Here is a 21,700-nt window from a genome sequence, read left to right as displayed (position 1 = left end):
GCAAGTGGATATTTGGAGGCTATGAGGCCTACACTGGAAAAGGAAATATTTTCACCTAAAAACTATACAGAAGCATTCTCAGAAACCTCTGTATGATGAGTGCATTGTACTCACACACTTGAACCTTCCTTTTGGCAGAGAAGTTTTGAAACACACTTTTTGTAGATCCGCAAGTGGATATTTTGTGGGCTTTGAGGCCTAAGTTGGAAAAGGAAATATCTTCAGATAAAAACTAGAAAGAAGCATTCTCTGAAACTTCTTTGTGATGCGTGCATTAATCTAACAGAGCAGAATGTTCCCTTTGATAGCGCAGTTTTGAAACACCCTTTTTGTAGAATCTGCAAGGGGATATTTGGAGCGATTTGAGGCCTATGCTGTAAAAGGGAATATCTTCACATAAAAACTAGACGGAAGCATTCTCAGAAACTTCCCTGTGCTTTATGCATTCAACTCACAGACTTGAACTTTCCTTTTGAAAGAGCAGATTTAAAACAATCTTTTTGTAGAAACTGCAAGTGGATATTTGGAGTGCTTTGAAAAACTGGACAGAGGCCTTCTCCGAAAACTACTTTGAGATGAATGCATTCAGCTCACAATGTTGAACCTTCCTTTTGATAGAACAATTGTGAAACACTATTTTTGTAGAATCTGAAACTGGATATTTGGAGCTCTTTGAGGCTTACAATGGAAAAGGAAATATATACACATAAAATCTACATGGAAGTGTTCTCAGAAACTTCTTTGTGATGAGTGCATTCAATTCCCAGAGTTGAACCATCCTTTTGATTGAAGAGTTTTGAAACACTCTTTTCGTAGAATCTGTAAGTGGATATTTGGAAGGCTTTGAGGCCTATGCTCGAAAAGGAAATATCTTCATATAAAAACTAGACGGAAGCATCCTCAGAGACTTCTTTGTGATGACTGCATTAAACTAACAGAGTAGAATCTTCCTTTTGATAGAGCAGTTTTGAAACACCCTTTTTATAGAATCCGCAAGTAGACATTTGGAGAGATTTGAGGCTTATGCTGGAAAAAGGAATATCTTCACATAAAAACTAGACAGAAGCATTCTGAGAAACTTCCCTGCACTTTATGCATTCAACTCATAGGCTTCAACCTTCCTTTTGAAAGAGCAGATTTGAAACACTCCTTTTGTAGTATCTGCAAGTGTATATTTGGAGGGCTTTGAAGCCTATGCTGGAAAAGGAAATATCCTCACGTAAAAACTAGACAAAAACATTCTCAGAAACTTCTTTGTGATGAGTGCATTCAACTCACAGAGTTGAACTTTCCTTTTGATAGAACAGTTTTGAAACACTCTGTTTGTAGAATCTGCAAGTGAATATTTGAGCGCTTTGAGGCCTATGCTGGAAAAGGAAATATCTTCACATAAAAACTAGACGGAAGCATTCTCAGACACTTCTCTGTGATGATTGCATTCAACTCACAGAGTTCAACATAACTTTACATAGAACAGTTTTGAAGCACTCTCCTTGTAGGGTCTACAAGAGATTATTTGGAATGCTTTGAGGCCTGTGCTGGAAAAGGAAATATCTTCCCATAAAAACTAAGCAGAACCATTATCAGAAACATTTTGTGATGACTGCATTCACCTCATGGACTTGAACCTTCATTTTGAAAGAGCAGTTTTGAAACACTCTTTTTGTAGGATCTGCAATTGGATATTTGGAGCACTTTGAGGCCAATGCTGGAAAAGGGAATATCTTCACAAGAAGAGTAACAGAAGCATTCTCAGAAATTTCTTTGTGATGTGTGCATTCAATTCCAAGAGTTGAATCTTCCTTTTGATAGAGCAGCTTTGAAACACTCTTTTTGTAGGATCTGCAAGTGGATATTTGGAACGATTTGAGGCCTATGCTGCAAAAAGGGAAAATCTTCACATAAAAACTAGATAGAAGCATTCTCAGAAATGTCTTTGTGATGACTGCATTCAACCCACAGAGCTGAACTTTCCTTTTGATAGATCAGTTAAAAACACTCTTTTTGTAGAATCTGCAAGTGGATAATTGGAGTGATTTGAGGCCAATGCTGCAAAAAAAGAATATCTTCACATAAAAACTAGACAGAAGCATTCTCAGAAACTTCCCTGTGCTTTATGCGTTCATCACACAGATTTGGACGTTTCTTTTGATAGAGAAGTTTTGAAATTCTCTTTTTGTAGAATCTGCAAGTGAATATTTGGAGCTCAATGAGGCCTATGGTGGAAAAGGAAATACCTTCACATAAAAACTAAACAGAAGAATTCTCAGAAAATTCTTTGTGATGTGTGCATTCAATTCACAGAGTTGAACAGTATTTTTGATGGAGCAGTTTTGAAACACCCTTTTTTCAGAATCTGCAAGTGGATATTTTGAGCGCTTTGAGGCCTATGCTGGAAAAGAAAATATCTTCACATAAAAACTAGACTGAAGCATTCTCAGAAACTTCTTAGTGATGAGTGCATTCAACTCACGGATTTGAACCTTCGTTTTGATAAAGCGGTTTTGAAGCACACCTTTTGTAATATCTGCAGATGGATATTTGGAGTGCTTTGAGGCCTACACTGGAAAAAGGAATATCTTCACATAAGAACTTGACAGAAGCTTTCTGAGAAACTTCCCTGTGCTTTATGCATTCAAATCAAAGAGTTGAACCTTCCCTTTGATAGCACAGGTTTGAAACACTCTTTTTGTAGAATCTACAGTTGGATATTTTGAGCGCTTTGAGGTCTATCCTGGAAAAGGAAATAACTTCACATAAAAACTAGATTGAAGCATTCTCAGAAACTTCTTTGTAATGTGAGCATTCAACTCACAGAATCAAAACTTCCTTTTGACAGAGCAGTTTTGAAACATCCTTTTTGTAGAAATTGCAAGTGGATATTTGTAGCCCTTTGAGGCCTATGCTGGAAAAGGAAATATCTTCACATAAAAACCAGACAGAAGCATTCTCAGAAACTTCTTTGTGATGATTGCATTGAACTCACTGAGATGAAACTTTCTTTTGATAGGACAGTTTTGAAACACTCTTTTTGTAGAATCTACAAGTGGATATTTGGAGCCCTTTGAGGCCTACCCTGGAAAAGGAAATATCTTCACATAAAAACAAGACAGAAGCTCTATCAGAAACTTCTTTTTGATGAGTGCATTCAACTCACAGAGTTGAACCTTCCTTTTGATAGAATGGTTTTGAACCACTCTTTTTGTAGAATCTGCAAGTGGATATTTGGAGTGCTTTGAGGCCTATAATGGAAAAGGAAATTTCTTCACATAAAAAACTAGACAGAAGCATTCTCATAAACTTCTCTGTGATGAGTGCATTGAACTCCCTCAGTTGAAATTTTCTTTTGATAGAAAAGTTTTGAAACACTCTTTTTGTAGAATCTACGATTGGATATTTGGAGCGCTATGAGGCCTATGCTGGAAAATGAAATGTCTTCACATAAAAGTTATACAGAAGAATTCTCAGAAACTTCTTTGTGATGAGTGCATTCAACTCACAGAGTTGAACTTTCCTTTTGATAGAGCAGTTTTGAAAAACTCTTTTGGTAGAATCTGAAGGTGGATATTTGGAGCGCTATGAGGCCTATGCTATAAAAGAAAATATCTTAACATAAAAACTAGACAGAAGCATTCTCAGAAACTTCTTTGTGATGTGTGCATTCAACTCACAGAATTGAACCTCCCTTTTGATAGAGCAGTTTTGAAACACCCTTTTTGTACAGTCTGCAAGTGGATATTTGGAACGCTTTAAGGTCTATGCGGGAAAAGGAAATATCTTCACATAAAAACTAGACAGAAGCATTCTCAGAAAGAATGCATTAAACTGACAGAGTTGAAGCTTCCTTTTGATAGAACACTTTGGAAACACTCTCTTTGTAGAATCTGCAAGTGGATACTTGCAGCGCTTTGGAGCCTATGCTGGAAAAGGAAATATCTTCACGCAAAAACTAGACAGAAACATTCTCAGAAACTGCTTTGTGATGAGTGCATTCAACTCGCAGAGTTGAACCTTCTTTTTGATAGGACAGTTTTGAAACAGTCTTTTTGTTCAATCTGTAAGTTTATATTTGGAACGCTTTGAGACCTATGATGGAAAAAGAAATATTGTCACATAAAAACTAGACAGGTGCATTCTCAGAAAGCTCCCTGTGATGAGTGCATTCAACTAACAGAGTTGAACCTTCCTATTGATAGAAGGGATTTGAAACACACTTTTTGTAGGATCAGCAATTTATATTTGGAGGTCTTTGCGGCCTATGCTAGAAAAGAAAGTATCTTCACACAGAAACTAGACAGAAGCATTGTCAGAGACTTCTTTGTGATGAGTGCATTCAACTTACACAGTTGAACCTTCCTTTTCTTAGAAGTGTTTTGAAACACTCTTTTTGTAGAATCTGCAAGTGGATATTTGGAGCGCATTAAGGCCTATGATGGAAAAGGAAATATCTTCACATAAAAACTAGAAAGAAGCTTTCCAAGGAACTTCTCTGTAATTATTGTATTCAACTCACAGATTGAGCCTTCCTTTTGATTGAGCAGCTTCGGAACACCATTTTTGTAGAATCTTCAAATGGATATTTGGAGGAATTTGAGGCCTGTGCTGGAAAAGGAAATATATTCACATAAAAACTAAACAGAAGCATTCTCAGAAACTTCTTCGTGATGTGTGCATTCAACTCACAGAGTTGAACCATACTTTTGATAGAGCAGTTTGGAAACACCCTTTTGTAGAATCTGCAAGTGGATATTTGGAGCGCTTTCGGGCCTATGCTGGAAAAGGAAACATCTTCACATAAAAACTAGACAGAAGCTTTCTCAGAAACATCTTTGTGATGAGTGCATTCAGCTAACATAGTTGAACCTTCCGTTTGATATAGCAGTTTTGAAATACCATTTTTGTGGAATCTGCAACTGAATATTTGGAGCACTTTGAGGCCTATGCTGGAAAAGGAAATATCTTCACATAAAAACTAGACAGAATCATTCTCAGAAACTTCACTGTGCTTCATGCATTCAACTTACAGACTTGAACTTTCCTTTTAATAGAGCAGTTTTGAAACAGTCTTTTTGTAGGATCTGCAAGTGGATATTTGGAGTGCTTTGAGGCCTATTTTGGAAACGGAAATATCTTCACACAAAAAATTGACGGAAGCATTCTAAGAAACTTCTTTGTGATGAGTGAATTCAAATCACAGGCTTAAACCATCCTTTTGATAGAGCAGTTTTCAAACACTCTTTTTGTAGAATCTGCAAGTGGATATTTGGAGTGCTTTGAGGCCTATGCTGGAAAAGGAAATATCTTCACATAAAAAATAGACAAAAGGATTTTCAGAAACTTCTTTGGGATGAGTACATTCAACTCAACAGTTGCACTGTCCTTTTGATAGAACGGTTTTGAAATACTTTTTTTGTAGAATCTGTAAGTAAATATTTGCAGCGCTTTGAGGCCTATCTTGCAAAAGGAAATATCTTCACATAAACACTAGACAGAGGCATTCTCAGAAAGTTTTTGTGATGTGCGCATTCAACTCACAGAATTCCATCTTCCTTTGATAGAACAGTTTTGAAACACTCTTTTTGTAGAATCTGCAATTTGATATTGGAGCGCTTTGAGGCCTGTGATGGAAAAGGAAATAACTTCACATAAAAACTTGATTGAAGCATTCTCAGAAACTACTTTGGGATGTGTTCATTCAACTTACTGGCTTGAACCTTCCTTTTGATAGAGGAGTTTTGAAACACTGTTTTTGTAGAATCTGCAAGTGGATATTTGGAAAATTTTGGGGCTTATGATGGAAAAGGAAATACCTTCTCATAAAAACTAGACAGAAGAATTCTCAGAAACTTCTCTGTGACGACTGCATTCAACTCATATAGTTGAACCTTTCTTTTGACAGAACAGTTTTGAAACACTCTTTTGAACACTCTGCAAGTGGATATTTGGAGTGCTGTGAGGCCTACGCTGGAAAGGGAAATATTTTCAAATAAAAACTAAGCAGAAGCATTCTCAGAAACTTCTTTATGATGAGTGCATTCAACTAACAGATTTGAACCTTGCTTTTCATAGAGCAGTTTTGAAACACTCTTTTTGTAGCATCTGGAAGTGAATATTTGGAGCGCTTTGAGGCCTAGGCTGGAAAAGTAAGTATCTTCACATAAAAACTAGACAGAAGCATTCTCAGAAACTTCTTTGTGATGTGCGCATTCAACTCATGGAGTTGAACCTTCCCTTTGATAGAACAGTTTTGAAATACTCTTTTTGCAGAATCTGCAAATGAATAACTGGAGTGCATTGAGACCTATGATGGAAATGGTAATATCTTCACATAAAAACCAGACAGAAGCATTCTCAGAAACTTCTCTGTGATGAGTGCATTCAACTCACAGAGTCGAACCTTCCTTTTGATATAACAGATTTGAAACACTCTCTTTGTAGAATCTGCAAGTGGATATTTGGAGCGCTTTTAGGTGTACACTTTAAAAGGATATATCTTCACATAAAAAATAGACAGAAGCATTCTCCGAAACTCCTTTGTGATGAGTGCATTCAACTCACAGACTTGAACCTTCCTTTTGATAGAGCAGTTTTGAAACACTTTTTTTGTAGTATCTGCAAGTGGATAATTGGAGCGCTTTGAGGCCTACGCTGGAAATGGAAACACCTTCAAATTAAAAATAGTCGGAAGAATTCTCAGAAACTACCTTGTGATAAGTGCATTTAACTCACAAATTTGAACCTTCCTTTTGATAGAACAGTTTTGAAGCACTCTTTTTCTAGAATCTCCAAGTGGATATTTTGAACACATTGAGGCCTATGCTGGAAAAGGAAATATCTTCACATGAAAACTAGTCTGAAGCATTCTCACAAAATTCTTTGTGATGAGTGCTTTCAACTCACAGAGTTGAAACTTCGTTTTGATAGAAAAGTTTTGAAACACTCTTTTTGTAGAATCTGGAACTGGATATTTGGAGCACTTTGGGGCCTATGATGGAAAAGGAAATATCTTCACATAAAAACTAGACAGAAGCATTCTCAGAAACTTCTCTGTGATAAGTGCAATCAACTCACAGAGCTGAACCTTCCTTTTTAAAGAACAGTTTTGAAACACAGTTTTTGTACAATCTGCAAGTGGATATTTGGAGCACTCTGAGGCCTATGCTGGAAATGGAAATATCTTCACATAAAAAATAAGCAGAAGCATTCTCAGAAACTTCTTTGTGATGAGTGCATTCAACTCCCAGACTTTAACCTTGATTTTGTTAGAGCGGTTTTGAAACACTCTTTTTGTAGAGTCTGCAAGTGGATATTTGGAACGCTTTGAGGCCTATGCTGGAAAATTAAATATCTTCACATAAAAACTAGACAGAAGTATTCTCATCAAATTCTTTGTTATGAATGCTTTCAACTCACAGAGTTGAACCCTCTCTTTAATAGAACAGTTTTGAAACCCTCTTTTTAAAGAATCTGCAGGTGGATATATAGAGTGCTTTGAGGTCTATGATGGAAAAGGAAGTATCTGTGATGGGTCCATTCAACTCACAGACTTGAACCTAACTTTTGATAGAGCAGTTTTGAAACACTCCTTTTGTAGAATCTGCAAGTGCATGTTTGGAGCACTTTGAGGCCTATGCTGGAAAAGGAAACATCTTCTTACAAAAATTAAATAGAAGCTTTCTCTGAAACTTCTTTGTGATGTGTGCATTCAACTCACAGAGTTGAACCTTCGTTTTGGTAGAACAGTTTTGGGAAACTCTCTTTGAGAATCTGCAAGTGGATATTTGGAGCGCTTTGAGGCCAATGCTGGAAAAGGAAATATCTTCACATAAAAACTAGACAGAAGCATTCTGAGAAACATCTTTTGATGAGTGCATTAAACTCACAGACTTGGACCTTCCTTTCCATAGAGCAGTTTTGAAATACTCTTTTTGTAGAATCTGCAAGTGGATATGTGGAGTACTTAGAGGCCGATGTTGGAAAAGGAAATATTATCACATAAAAACAAGACAGAAACATTCTCAGAAAATTTTCTGCAATGAGTGCATTCAACTCACAGAGTTGAAACTTCCTTTTGAGAGAACAGTTTTGAAACATTCTCTTTCTGGAATCTGCAAGTGTATATTTGCAGAGCTTTGGGGACTATGCTGGAAAAGGAAATATGTTCACATAAAAACTAGACAGAAGCATTCTCAGAAACTTCTTTGTGATGTGCACATTCAACTCACAGTGTTGAACCTTCCTTTTGATAGAGCAGTTTTGAAACACCCTTTTTATGGGATCTGCAAGTGTATATTTGGAGCGCTTTGAGGCCTATGTTGGAAAAGGAAATATCTTCACATAAGAACTAGATAGAAACATTCTCAGAAACTACCCTGTGCTTTATGAATTCAACTCACAGACTTGAACCTTCCTTTTGATAGTGCAGTTTTGAAACACTCTTTTTGTAGAATCTGCAAGTGGATATTTGGAGCGCTTTGAGGCCTATGCTGTAAAAGGGAATATCTTCACATAAAATCAAGACAGAAGCATTATCAGAAACAACCTGTGCATTATGCGTTTATCTCACAGACTTGAACCATCCTTTTGATAGAGCAGTTTTGAAACACTCTTACTGAAGAAACTGCAAGTGGATATTTGGACAGCTTTGAGGTCTATGCTGGAAAAGGTAATGTCTTCACATAAAAATTAAGCTGAAGCATTCTCAGAAACTCCTTCATGATGAGTGCATTCAACTGACAGACTTCAACTTTCCTTGTGATAGAGCCGTTTTGAAACACTCCTTTTGTGGTATCTGCAATTGGATATTTGGAGCGCTTTGAGGCCTATGCTGGAAAAGGAAGTGTCTTCACATAAAAACTAGACAGAAGCATTCTCAGAAACTTCTTTGTGATGTGTGCACTCAACTCACAGTGTTGAACCTTCCTTTAGGTAGAGAAGTTTTGAAACACCCTTTTTGTAGAATCTGAAAGTGGATATTTGGATCGCTTTGAGGCCTATGATGGAAAAGGGAATATCTTCCCATAAAAACTTGACAGAAGCATTCTAAGAAATTTCCTTGTGCTTTATGAATTCAACTCACAGACTTGAACTTTCCTTTTGATAGAGTAGTTTTGAAACACACTTTTTATAGAATCTGCAAGTGGATATTTGGAGCATTTTCTGGCCTATGCTGGAAAAGGGAATATCTTCACATAAAAACTAGACAGAAGCATTCTAAGAAACTTCCCTGTGCTTCATGAATTCAACTCACAGACTTGAAGTTTCCTTTGATAGAGCAGTTTTCAAACACACTTTTTGTAGAATCTGCAAGTGGATATTTGGAGCACTTTCTGGCCTATGCTGGAAAAGGGAATATCTTCACATAAAATGTAGACAAAAGCATTCTCAAAAATTTCACGTTGCTTTAGGCATTTAACTCACAGACTTGAACCTTCCTTTTGATAGAGCAGTTTCGAAAAAGTCTTATTGTAGAATCTGCATGTGGATATTTGGAGCGATTTGAGGCCTATGCTGGAAAAGGAAATATCTTCACACAAAAACTAGACAGAAACATTCTCAGAAACTTCTTTATGATGAGTGCATTCATCTCACAGAATTGAACATTACTTTTGATAGAACAGTTTACAAACACTCTTTTTGTAGAATCTGCAAATGGATATTTGGAGCGTTTTGAGGCCTATGATGGAAAAGGAAATATCTTCATATCAAAACAAGACAGAAGCATTCTCAGAAATTTCTCTGTGATGACAGCATTCAACTTACAGAGTTGAACTTTCCCTTTCATAGAACAGTTTTGAAACACTCTTTTTGTACAGTCTGTAAGTGGGTATTTGGAGTGCTTAGAGGCCTATGCAGGAAAAGGAAACATCTTCACCTAACAGCTAAGCAGAAGCATTCTCAGAAAGTTCTTTGAGATGAGTGCATTCAACTCACAGACTTGAACCTTCCTTTTCATAGAGCAGTTTTGAAACACTTGTTTTGTAGTATCTGCAAGTGGATATTTGGAGTGCTTTGGGGCCTATGCTGGAAAAGGTAATATCTTCACATAAAAATTAAGCTGAAGCATTCTCAGAAACTTCTTCATGATGAGTGCATTCAACTGACAGACTTGAACTTTCCTTTTGATAGAGCTGTTTTGAAACACTCCTTTTGTGGAATATGCAATTGGATATTTGGAGCGCTTTGAGGCTTATGCTGGAAAGGGAAATATCTTCAAATAAAAAATAGACAAAAGCATTCTCAGACTGTACTTTGTGATGAGTGCATTGAACTCGCAGAGTTGAACCTTTCTTTTCATAGAAGAGTTTTGAAACACTCCCTTTGTAGGATCTGCAAGTGGATATTTGGGCGCATTGAGGCCTATGATGGAAAAGGAAATATCTTCATACAAAAACTAGACAGAAGCATTCTCAGAAACTTCTTTGTTATGAGTGCATTCAACTCACAGACTTGAACCTTCCTTTTCATAGAGCAGTTTTGTAAGACAGTTTTTGTAGAATCTGCAAGTGGATATTTGGAGCGCTTTGAGGCCTATGCTGGAAAGGGAAATATCTTCAAATAAAAATTAGACAGAAGTATTCTCAGAAACTTCTCTGTGATCAGTGCATTGAACTCACAGAGATGAACCTTCCTTTTGATAGAAGAGTTTTGAAAAACTCTCTTTGTAGAATCTGCAAGGAGATATTTGGAGTCCTTTGAGACCCATGCTGTAAAAGGAAATATCCTCACATAAAAACTAGACAGAAGCATTCTCAGAAACTTCTGTGTAATGTGTGCGTTCAACTCACGGAGTTGAACATTCGTTTTGATAGCAGTTTTGAAACACACTTTTTGTAGAATCTGTCAGTGGATATTTGGAGATATTTGAGGACTATGCAGGAAAAGGGAAAATCTTCACATAGAAACTAGACAGAAGCATTCTCAGAAACTTCTTGGTGATGACTGCATTCAAATCACAGAGTTGAAACTTCCATTTGACAGAACAGTTTTGAAACACTCTTTTTATGGAATCTGCAAGTGGATATTTGGAGCGCTTTGAGGCCTACGATGGAAAAGGGAATATCCGTGATGAGTGCCTTCAACTCACAGACTTGAACCTTCCTTTTTATAGAGGAGTTTTGGAACACTCTTTTGTAGAATCTGCAAGTGGATATTTGGAGCGCTATGAGGCCTACACTGGAAAAGGAAATGTCTTCACATAAAAACTAGACAGAAGCACTCTAAGAAACTTCTTTGTGATGAATGCATTCAACTCACAGAATTGAACCTTCCTTTTGATAGAACAGTTGTGAAACATTCTTTTTATAGAATCTGCAAGTGGATGTTCTGAGGGCTTTGAGGCCTATGCTGGAAAAGGAAATATCTTCACATAAAAAATAGACAGAAACAATCTCAGAAAATTCTTTGTGATGAGTGCATTCAACTCAAAGCCTTGAACCTTCTTTTGATAGAGCAATTTTGAAACACTTTTTTGTGGAATCTACAAGTGGATGTTTGGAGCAATTTGAGGCCTATGCTGGAAAAGGAAATATATCCACATAAAAAGTAGACAGAAGCATTCTCAGAAACTTCGTTGTGATGTATGCATTCAACTATCAGAGTTGAACCTTCCTTTTGATAGAGAAGTTTGGAAACACCCTTTCTGTAGAATCTGCAAGTGGATATTTGGAGCACTTGAGGCCTATGCTGGAAAAGGAAATATCTTCACATAAAAATTAGACTGAAGCATTATCAGAAACTTCCCCGTGCTTTATGAATTCAACTCAGAGACTTGAACATTCCTTTTGATAGCTTAGGTTTGAAACACTCTTTTTGTAGTGTCTGCAAGTTGATATTTGGGGTGCCTTGAGCTCTATGCTGGAAAAGGAAATATCTTCACAGAAAAATTAGACAGAAGCAATTTCAGAAACTTCTTTGAGATGAGTGCATTCAACTCAAAGACTTGAACCATCTTTTGATTGAGCAATTTTGAAACACTCTTTTTGTAGAATCTGCAAGTGGATGTTTGGAAAAATTTGAGGCCTATGCTGGAAAAGGATATATCTTCACATAAAAAGTAGACAGAAGCATTCTCAGAAACTTCTTTGTGATGTATGCATTCAACTCACCGTGTGGAACCTTCCTTTTGATACAGCAGTTTTGAAACACCCATTCTGTAGTATCAGCAAGTGGATATTTGGAGCGCTTGAGGCCTATGCTGGAAAAGGAGATATTTTCCCATAATAATTAGACAGAAGCATTGTCAGAAACTTCCCTGTTCTTTATGAATTCAACTCACAGTCTTGAACATTTCTTTTGATAGTTCAGTTTTGAAACACTCTTTTTGTAGTATCTGCAATTTTATATTTGGGGCGTTTGAGCGCTGTGCTGGGAAAGGAAATATCTTCACATAAAAACTAGACAGAAGAATTCTCAGAGACATTTTAGTGGTGAGTGCATTCAACTCACATATTTGAACCTTCCTGTTGATAGAACAGTTTTGAAACACTATTGTTGTAGAATCTGAAAGTGGATATTTGGAGCGATTTCAGGCCTATGATGGAAAAGGAAATATCTTCACTTATAAATTAGACAGAAGCATTCTCAGTAACTTCTCTGTGATGAGTGCATTCAACTGATAGTGTTGAACCTTCCTTTTGATAGAACAGTTTAGAAACTCTCTCTTTGTAGATTGTGGAAGTGGATACTTGGATCGCTTTGATGCCTATGCTGGAAATGGGAATATCTTCACATAAATAGACAGAAGCATTCTCAGAAACTTTTTTTGAAGAGTGCATTCAACTCACAGATTTGAACTTTCCCTCTTGATCGAACAGTTTTAAAAAACCCCTTATGGAGAATCTACAAATGGATATTTGGAGTACTTTCTGACCTATGCTGGAAAAGGAAATCTCATCACATAAAAATTAGGCAGAAGCATTATCAGAAACTACTTTGTGATAGGTGCATCCAACTCACAGTGTTGAACCTTCTTTTTGATAGGACAGCTTTGAAACACTCTTTTTGTGGAATCTGCAAGTGGATATTTGGAGCGCTTTGAGGCCTATGCTGGAAAAGGAAATGAATTCACATAAAAACTAGATTGAAGCATTCTCAGAAACGTCTTTCTTATGTGTGCATTCAACTCACAGACGTGAACCTCCCTTTTGATAGAGCAGTTTTGAAACACTCTTTTTGTAGAATTTGCAAGGGTATATGTGGAGCGCTTTGAGGCCTATGCAGGGAAACGAAATATCTTCACATAAAAACAAGACAGAAGCATTCTCAGAAACTTGTTTGTGATGTGTGCATTCAACTCACAGTGTTGAACCTTCCTTTTGATAGAGCAGTTTTGAAACACCCTTTTTGTAGAATCTGCAAGTGGATATTTGGAGCAATGTGACGCCAATGCTGGAAAAGGGAATATCTTCACATAAAACTAGACAGAAGCATTCTCATAAACTTCTCTGTGCCTCATAAATTCAACTCACAGACTTGAAACTTCCTTTTGATAGAATAGTTTTGAATCACTCTTTTTCTAGAATCTGCAAGTGGATATTTAGAGTGATTTGAGGGCTAGGGTTGAAAACGAAATATCTTCACATGATAAGTAGACAGAAGCATTCTCAGAAAGTTCTTTGTGATATGTGCATTCAACTTACAGAGTTGAACATTTCTTTTGATAGAGCTGTTTTGAAACACCCTTTCTGTACAATCTACAATTGGATATTTGGAGCGATTTGAGGCTTATGATGGAAATAGAAATATCTTCACATACAAACAAGACTGAAGCATTCTCAGAATCTTCTTTTTGATGAGTGCATTCAACTTACAAAGTTGAACCTTCCTTTTGATAGAAGAGTTTTGAAACACTCTTTTTGTTGAATCTGCAAGTGGATATTTGGAGTACTTTGAGGCCTATGCTGGAAAAGGAAATAAATTCACATAAAAACTAGATTGAAGCATTCTCAGAAACGTTTCTTATGTGTGCATTCAACTCACAGACGTGAACCTTCCTTTTGATAGAGCAGTTTTGAAACACTCTTTTTGTAGTATTTGCAAGGGTATATGTGGAGCGCTTTGAGGCCTTTGCAGGAAAACGAAATATCTTCACATAAAAACAAGACAGAAGCATTCTCAGAAACTTGTTTGTGATGTGTGCATTCAACTCACAGTGTTGAACCTTCCTTTTGATAGGGCAGTTTTGAAACACCCTTTTTGTAGAATCTGCAAGTGGATATTTGGAGCGATGTGAGGCCAATGCTGGAAAAGGGAATATCTTCACATAAAAACTAGACAGAAGCATTCTCAGAAACTTCTGTGTGCTTCATAAATTCAACTCACAGGATTGGAACTACCTTTTGATAGAATAGTTTTGAAACACTCTTTTTGTAGAATCTGCAAGTGGATATTTAGAGCGATATGAGGCCTATGCTTGAAAACGAAATATCTTCACATGATAAGTAGACAGAAGCATTCTCCGAAAGTTCTATGTGATGTCTGCATTCAACTTACAGAGTTGAAAATTCCTTTTGATAGAGCTGTTTTGAAACACCCTTTCTGTACAATCTGCAATTGGATATTTGGAGCGATTTGAGGCCTATGATGGAAATAGAAATATCTTCACATACAAACAAGACAGAAACGTTCTCAGAAACTTATTTGTGATGAGTGCATTCAACTCATGGTGTTGAACCTTCTTTTGGTAGAACAGATTTGAAACACTCTCTTAGTAGAATCTGCAAGTGGATATTTGGAGCGTTTTGAGGCCTATGCTGGAATAGGAAATATCTTCACAAAAAAACTAGACAGAAGCATTCTCAGAAACTTTTTGTGAAGAGTGCATTCAACTCACAGATTTGAACTTTCCCTTTTGATCGAACAGTTTTAAAAAACCCCTTATGGAGAATCTACAAATGGATATTTGGAGCACTTTCAGACTTATGCTGGAAAAGGAAATCTCATCACATAAAAACTAGACAGAAGCATTATCAGAAACTACTTTGTGATGGGTGCATTCAACTCACAGTGCTGAACCTTCCTTTTGATAGGACAGCTTTGAAACACTCTTTTTGTAGAGTCTGCACGTGGATATTAGGAGCGCATTGAGGCCAATGGTGAAAAAGGCAATACCTTCACATTAAAAGTAGACAGAAGCATTCTCAGAAACTTCTTTGTGATGAGTGCATTCAGCTCACAGAGTTGAACTTTATTTTTGATAGAGCAGTTTTGAAACACTCTTTTTGTAGAATCTGCAAGTAGATATTTGGAGCACTTTGAGGCCTTTGCTGAAAAAGGAAATATCTTCACATAAAAACTGGATAGAAGCATTTTCGGAAACTTCTTTGTGATGAATGCATTCAACTCACAGAGTTGAACCTTCCTTTTGATAGAGCTGTTTTGAAACACCCTTTTTGTACAATCTGCAATTGGATATTTGGAGCGATTTGAGGACTATGCTGGAAAAGGGAATATCTTCACATAAAAACTAGACAGAAAAATTCTCAGAAACATCTTTGTGATGTGTGCATTCAACTCACATAATTGAACATAACTTTTCATACAGCAGTTTTGAAACACTGTTTTTGTAGAATCTGCAAGGGGAGAAGTGGACCAATTTGAGGCTTTTATTGGAAAAGGGAATATCTTCACATAAAAACTTGACAGAAGCATTCTCAGAAGCTTCTTTGTGATGTGTGCATTTAGCTCAAAGGGTTGAACCATCCTTTTGGTAGAGCAGTATTGAAATACTCTTTTTGTACAATCTGCAATTGGATATTTGACCTATTTGAGGCCTTCATTGTAAACGGGAATGTCTTCACATAAAAACTAGACAGAAGCATTCTCAGAAACTTCATTGTGATGTGGGGGTTTAACTCACAGTGTTGAACCTTTCTTCTGATTGAAGAGTTTTGAAACACTCTTTTTGTAGAATCTGCAACTGGATATATGGACTGCTTTGAGGCCTTCATTAGTAATGGGAATAATTTCGAATAAAAACTAGACGGAAGTATACTCAGAAACTAATTTGTGATGTGTGTCTTCTACTCACATAATTGAAACTTCCTTTCAATAGAGTAGTTTTGAACACTCTTTTTGTAGAACCTGCAAGGGGATATTTGGAGCGTTTTGAGGCCTTCGTTGGAAATGGGAATATCTTCACATAAAAATTGGACAGAAGCATTCTCAGAAAATTCCTTGTGATGTGTGAATTGAACTCACAGATATGAAACTTCCTTTTGATAGACCAGTTTTGAAACACCTTTTTTGTAGAATCTACAAGAGAACATTTGGAGTGCTTTGAGGCCTACATTGGAAAAGGAAATATCTTCACATAAAAACTAGACAGAAACTTCTTTGTGATGTGTGCATTCAACCCACAGAGTTCAACTTTCCTCTTGATATAGCAGTTTTGGAACACTCTTTTTGTGAAATCTGCAATTGGATACTTGAAGCACTTTGAAGCTTTAGTTGGAGAAGTGAATATCTTCAAATAAAAGCTAGACAGAACAATTCTCAGAAACTACTGTGTGATGTGTGTATTCAACTCACAGAGATGAACTTTTCTTTTGAGAGAGTAGTTTTGAAACACTCTTTTTGTGGAATCTGCAAGTGGACATTTGTAGTGCATTGAGGGCTATGGTGGAAAGGAAATATCTTCAAAATAAATCTAGAAGGAAGCATTCTCAGAAACTTCTTTGTGATGTTTGCTTTCAACTCACAGAGTTGAACATACCTTTTCACAGAGCAGGTCTGAAACACTCTTTTTGAAGAACGTGCAAGTGGATATTTAGACTGAATTGACACCATCTTTGGAAACGGCAATATCTTCACATAAAAACTACACAGAAGCATTCTCAGAAATTACTTTGTGATGTGTGCATTCAACTCATGGAGTTGAACCTTCCTTTTGATAGAGCAGTTTTGAAACCCTCTTTTTGTATAATCTGCAAGGGGATATTTGGACCGTGTAGAGGTGTTCATTGGAAACGGGAATATCTTCACATAAAAACTGCACTGAAGGATTCTCAGAAACTACTTTGTGATGTGTGCATTCTACTTGCAGAGTTGAAACTTCCTTTCGATAGAGCAGTTTTGAACCACTCTTTTTGTAGAATCTGCAAGGGGATATTTGTAGCGTTTTGAGGTCTTTGTTGGAAACGGGAATATCTTTACATAAAAACTGGACAGAAGCATTCTCAGAAATTCCTTTTGATGTGTGCATTCAACTCACAGACTTGAACATTCCTTTTGATACAGCAGTTTTGAAACAGCTTTTTTTTAGAACCTGCAAGAGGACATTTTAGGCACTTTGAGGCCTTCAGTGGAAAAGGAAATATCTTCTCATAAAAACTAGACAGAAGCATTCTCAGAAACTTATTTCTGATGTGCACATTCAACTCACAAAGCTGAACGTTCCTTTTTATAGAGCAGTTTTGAAACACTCTTTTTGTAGAATCTGCAAGGGGATATTTAGACCGATTTGAGGCCTTTGTTGGAAACGGGAATATCTTCACATAAAAACTGTGCAGAAGCTTTCTCAGAAACTTCTTTGAGATGTGTGCATTCAACTCTCAGAGCTGAAGCTTCCCTTTTATAGAGCAGATTTGAAACTCTCTTTTTGTACAATTTGCAGTGGGATATTTGGACAGTTTTTGGACTTCTTTGGAAACGTGTATATCTTCAAATAGAAACTAGACAGAAGCATTCTCAGAAGCTTCTTCATGATGAGTGCATTCAACTCACAGAGTTGAGCCTTCCTTTTGATAGAGCAGTTTTGAAACACTCTTTTTGTAGAAACTGCAGGTGGTTATTTGGAGCGCTTTCAGACCAACGGTACAAAAGAAAATATCTTCACATAAAAACTAGACAGAAGCATTCTCATAACTTCTTTTTTGATGTGTCCATTCAACTCACTGAGTTGAACCTTCCTTTTGATAGACCGGTTTTGAAACACTCTTTTTGTAGAATCAGCAAGTGTATATTTTGAGCGCTTCAAAGCCTTCATTGGAAATGAAAATATCTTCAAATAAAAACAAGACAGAAGCATTCCCAGAAACTACTTTTTGATGTATGCATGCAACTCAAAGAGTAGAACATTTCTTTTGATAGAACAAATTTGAAACACTCTGCTTTTAGAATCTGCAAGTGGACATTTGTAGAGCTTTGAGGGCTGTGGTGGAAAATGAAATAACTTCAAATAAAAATTAAACAGAAGCATTCTGAGAAACTTCTTTGTGATATTTGCATTCAACTCACAGACTTGAAACTTCCTTTTGATAGAGCAGTTTTTAAACACTTTTTTTGTAGAATCTGCAAGTGGACATTTGGGGCGCTAGGAGGCCTTCGGTGGAAAAGGAAATATCTTCACATAAAAACTAGACAGAAGCATTCTCAGAAACTTCTTGGAGATGTGTGCATTCAACACACAGATATGAACCTTCCTTTTGATAGAGCAGTTTTGAAACACTCTTTTTGTAGAATCTACAAGTGGATATTTCGAGCACTGTGAAGCATTTGCTGGAAAAAATATCTTCAAATAAAAAATAGACAGAAGCATCCTCAGAAAGTACCTTCTGATGTGTGCATTCAACTCACTGAGATGAACCTTCCTTTTGATAGAGCAGTTTTGAAACACTCTTTTTGTAGAATCAGCAAGTGTATGTTTTGAGCGCTTCAAAGCCTTCATTGGAAATGACAATATCTTCAAATAAAAACAAGGCAGAAGCATTCTCAGAAACTACTTTGTGATGTGTGCATGCAACTCAAAGGGTAGACCATTTCTTTTGATAGAAAAAATTTGAAACACTCTGCTTTTAGAATCTGCAAGTGGACATTTGTAGAGCTTTGAGGGCTGTGGTGGAAAATGAAATAACTTCAAAAAAAAACTAGAAAGAAGAATTCTGAGAAACTTCATTGTGAAATTTGCATTCAACTCACAGACTTGAACTTTACTTTTGATATAGCAGTTTTGAAACACTTTCTGTAGAATCTGCAAGTGGACATTTCGGGTGCTTTGAGGCCTTCGGTGGAAAAGGAAATATCTTTACATAAAAACTAGACAGAAGCATTCTCAGAAACTTCTTGGCAATGTGTGCATTCAGCACACAGAGTTGAACCTTCCTTTTGATAGAGCAGTTTTGAAACACGCTTTTTCTAGAATCTGCAAGTGGATATTTGGAGTGAATAGGCCTATGCTGGAAAAGGAAATATCTGCCTATAAAAAGTAGAGAGAAGCATTCTCAGAAAATTCTTTGTGGTATGTGCAATCAACTTTCACTTTTGAAACCTCCTTTTGATAGAGCAGTTTTGAAACACTGTTTTTGCAGAATCTGTAAGAGGATATTTGGAGCGGTTTGAGGCCTATGCTGGAAAAGGATATATCTTTCCATAAAAAGTAGAGAGATGTATTCTCAGAAACTTCATTTTGCTGCGTGCATTCGACTCACAAAGTTGTACCTTCCTTTTGATAGAACAGTTTTGAAACACTCTTTTTGCATAATCTGCAACTGGATATTTGAAGCCCTTGAAGGCCTATGCTGGAAAAGGAAATATCTTCACATAAAAACTATACAGAAATATTATCAGAAACTTCTTTGTGATGTGTGCATTAAATTCACAGAGTTGAACCTTCTTTCTGATAGAGCAGTTTTGAAACACTCTTTTTGTAGAATCTACAAGTGGATATTTGGAGCGACTGTGGCCTCTGGGGGAAAAAGAAATATCTTCATATAAAAACTAGACAGAAGCATTCTCAGAAACTAATTAGTGATGTGTGCTTTCAAATCACAGACTTGTACCTTCCTTTCGTTAGAGCTGTTTTGAAAGACTCTTTTTGTAGAATTTGCAGTTGGTTATTTGCAGCACTTTGAGGCCTATGCAGGAAAAACAAATATCTTCACATAAAAACTAGACAGAAGCGTTCTCAGAAACTTCTTTGTGATGTGTGCCTTCAGCTCACAGAGTTGAACATTCCGTTTGATAGAGCAGTTTTGAGACACTCTTTTTTAGATTCTGCAATTGGATATTTGGATGTCTTTGATGCCTATGCTGGAAAAGGAAATATCTTCACATAAAAACTGAAGAGAAGTGGTTTCAGAATCTTCTTTGTGATGTATGCGTTCAACTCTCAAAGTTGAATCATCCTTTGTATAGTGAAGTTTTGAAACACTCTTTTTGTTGTATCTGCAAGAGGATAGTTGGAGTGCTTTGAATCCTAAGCTGGAAAAGGCAATATCTTCACATAAAAACAAAAGAGAAGCATTCTCAGAAACTTCCTTGTGATGTGTGCATTCAACTCACAGAGTTCAACCTTCCTTTTGATAGTGCGGTTTGGAAGCACTCTTTTTGTAGAATCTGCTACTGGATAGTAGGGGCATCTTGAGGCCTATGCTGTAAAAGGAAATATTTTTCCATAAGAACTAGACAGACGTATACTCAGAAACTTCTTTGTGGTGTGTGCATTCAAATCACAGAGATGAAATTTCCTTTTGTTAGACCAGTTTTGAAATACTATTTTTGAAGGATCTGCAAGTGGATATTTGGAACGCTTTGAGGCCTGTGCTTGGAAAAGGAAATATCTTCACATAGAAACTAGAGAGAAGCATTCTCAGAAACTTATTTGTGATGTGTGTGTGCTTTCAACACACAGAGTTGAACCTTCCTTTTGATAGAGCAGTTTTGAAACACTCTTTTTGTAGAATCTGCAAGAGAATATTTTCAGCACCTTGAGGCCTGTGCTGGAAAAGGAAATATCTTCACATAAAAACTAGACAGCAGCATTCTCAGAAACTTCTTTGTGATGTCTGAATTCATTTCATAGAGTTGAACCTTCCTTTTGATAGTGCAGTTTTGAAACACTCTTTTTATAGAATCTGCAAGTGGACATTTGGAGTCCTTTAAGGACAATGCTTGAAAAGGAAATATCTTCACCTAAAAACTAGACAGAAGCGTTCTCAGAAACTTCTTTGTGATGTGTGCCTTCAGCTCACAGAGTTGAACCTTCCTTTTGATAGAGCAGTTTTGAAACACTCTTTTTTTTTTCAAATATGCAAGTGGATATTTGGAGTGATTACAGAATCTGGGGGAAAAGGAAATATGTTCATTTAAAAACTAAACAGAAGTTTTCTCAGAAACTAATTTGTGATGCATGCTTTCAACTTCCAGATTTGTACCTTCCTTTTGATAGAGCAGTTTAGAAAGACTCTTTTTGTAGAAATTGCAAGTGGTTATTTGCAGCGCTTTAAGGCATATGCTGGAAAAGGAAATATCTTCACATAAAAATTATACAGAAGCATTCTCAGAAACTTCTTTGTGATATGTGGCTTCAACTCACCGAGTTGAACAATCCTTTTGATAGAGCAGTTTTGGAACACTGTTTTTGTAGATTATCCAAGTGGATACTTGGATCCCTTAGATGCCAATGATGGAAAAGGAAATATCTTCACAAAAAAATTAGAGAGAAGTGTTTTCAGAAACATCATTGAGATGTGTGCATTCAACTACAGAGTTGAACTTTCCCTTTGATAGAGCAGTTTTGAAACACTATTTTTGGAGAATCTGCAAGTGCATATACGGAGTGCTTTGAGGTCAATGCTGAAAAAGGAAATATCTTCACAAAAACTAGGCAGAAGCATTCTCACGAAATTCTTTGTTATGTGTGCTTTCAACACACTGAGTTGAACGTTCCTTTTGATAGAGCAGTTTGAAACACTCTTTTTGT

Source organism: Pongo abelii, chromosome 14 (assembly GCF_028885655.2).
Source record: "Pongo abelii isolate AG06213 chromosome 14, NHGRI_mPonAbe1-v2.0_pri, whole genome shotgun sequence".
In the NCBI taxonomy this organism is placed as follows: Eukaryota; Metazoa; Chordata; class Mammalia; order Primates; family Hominidae; genus Pongo; species Pongo abelii.
Note: the sequence above shows the minus strand (reverse complement) of the source record.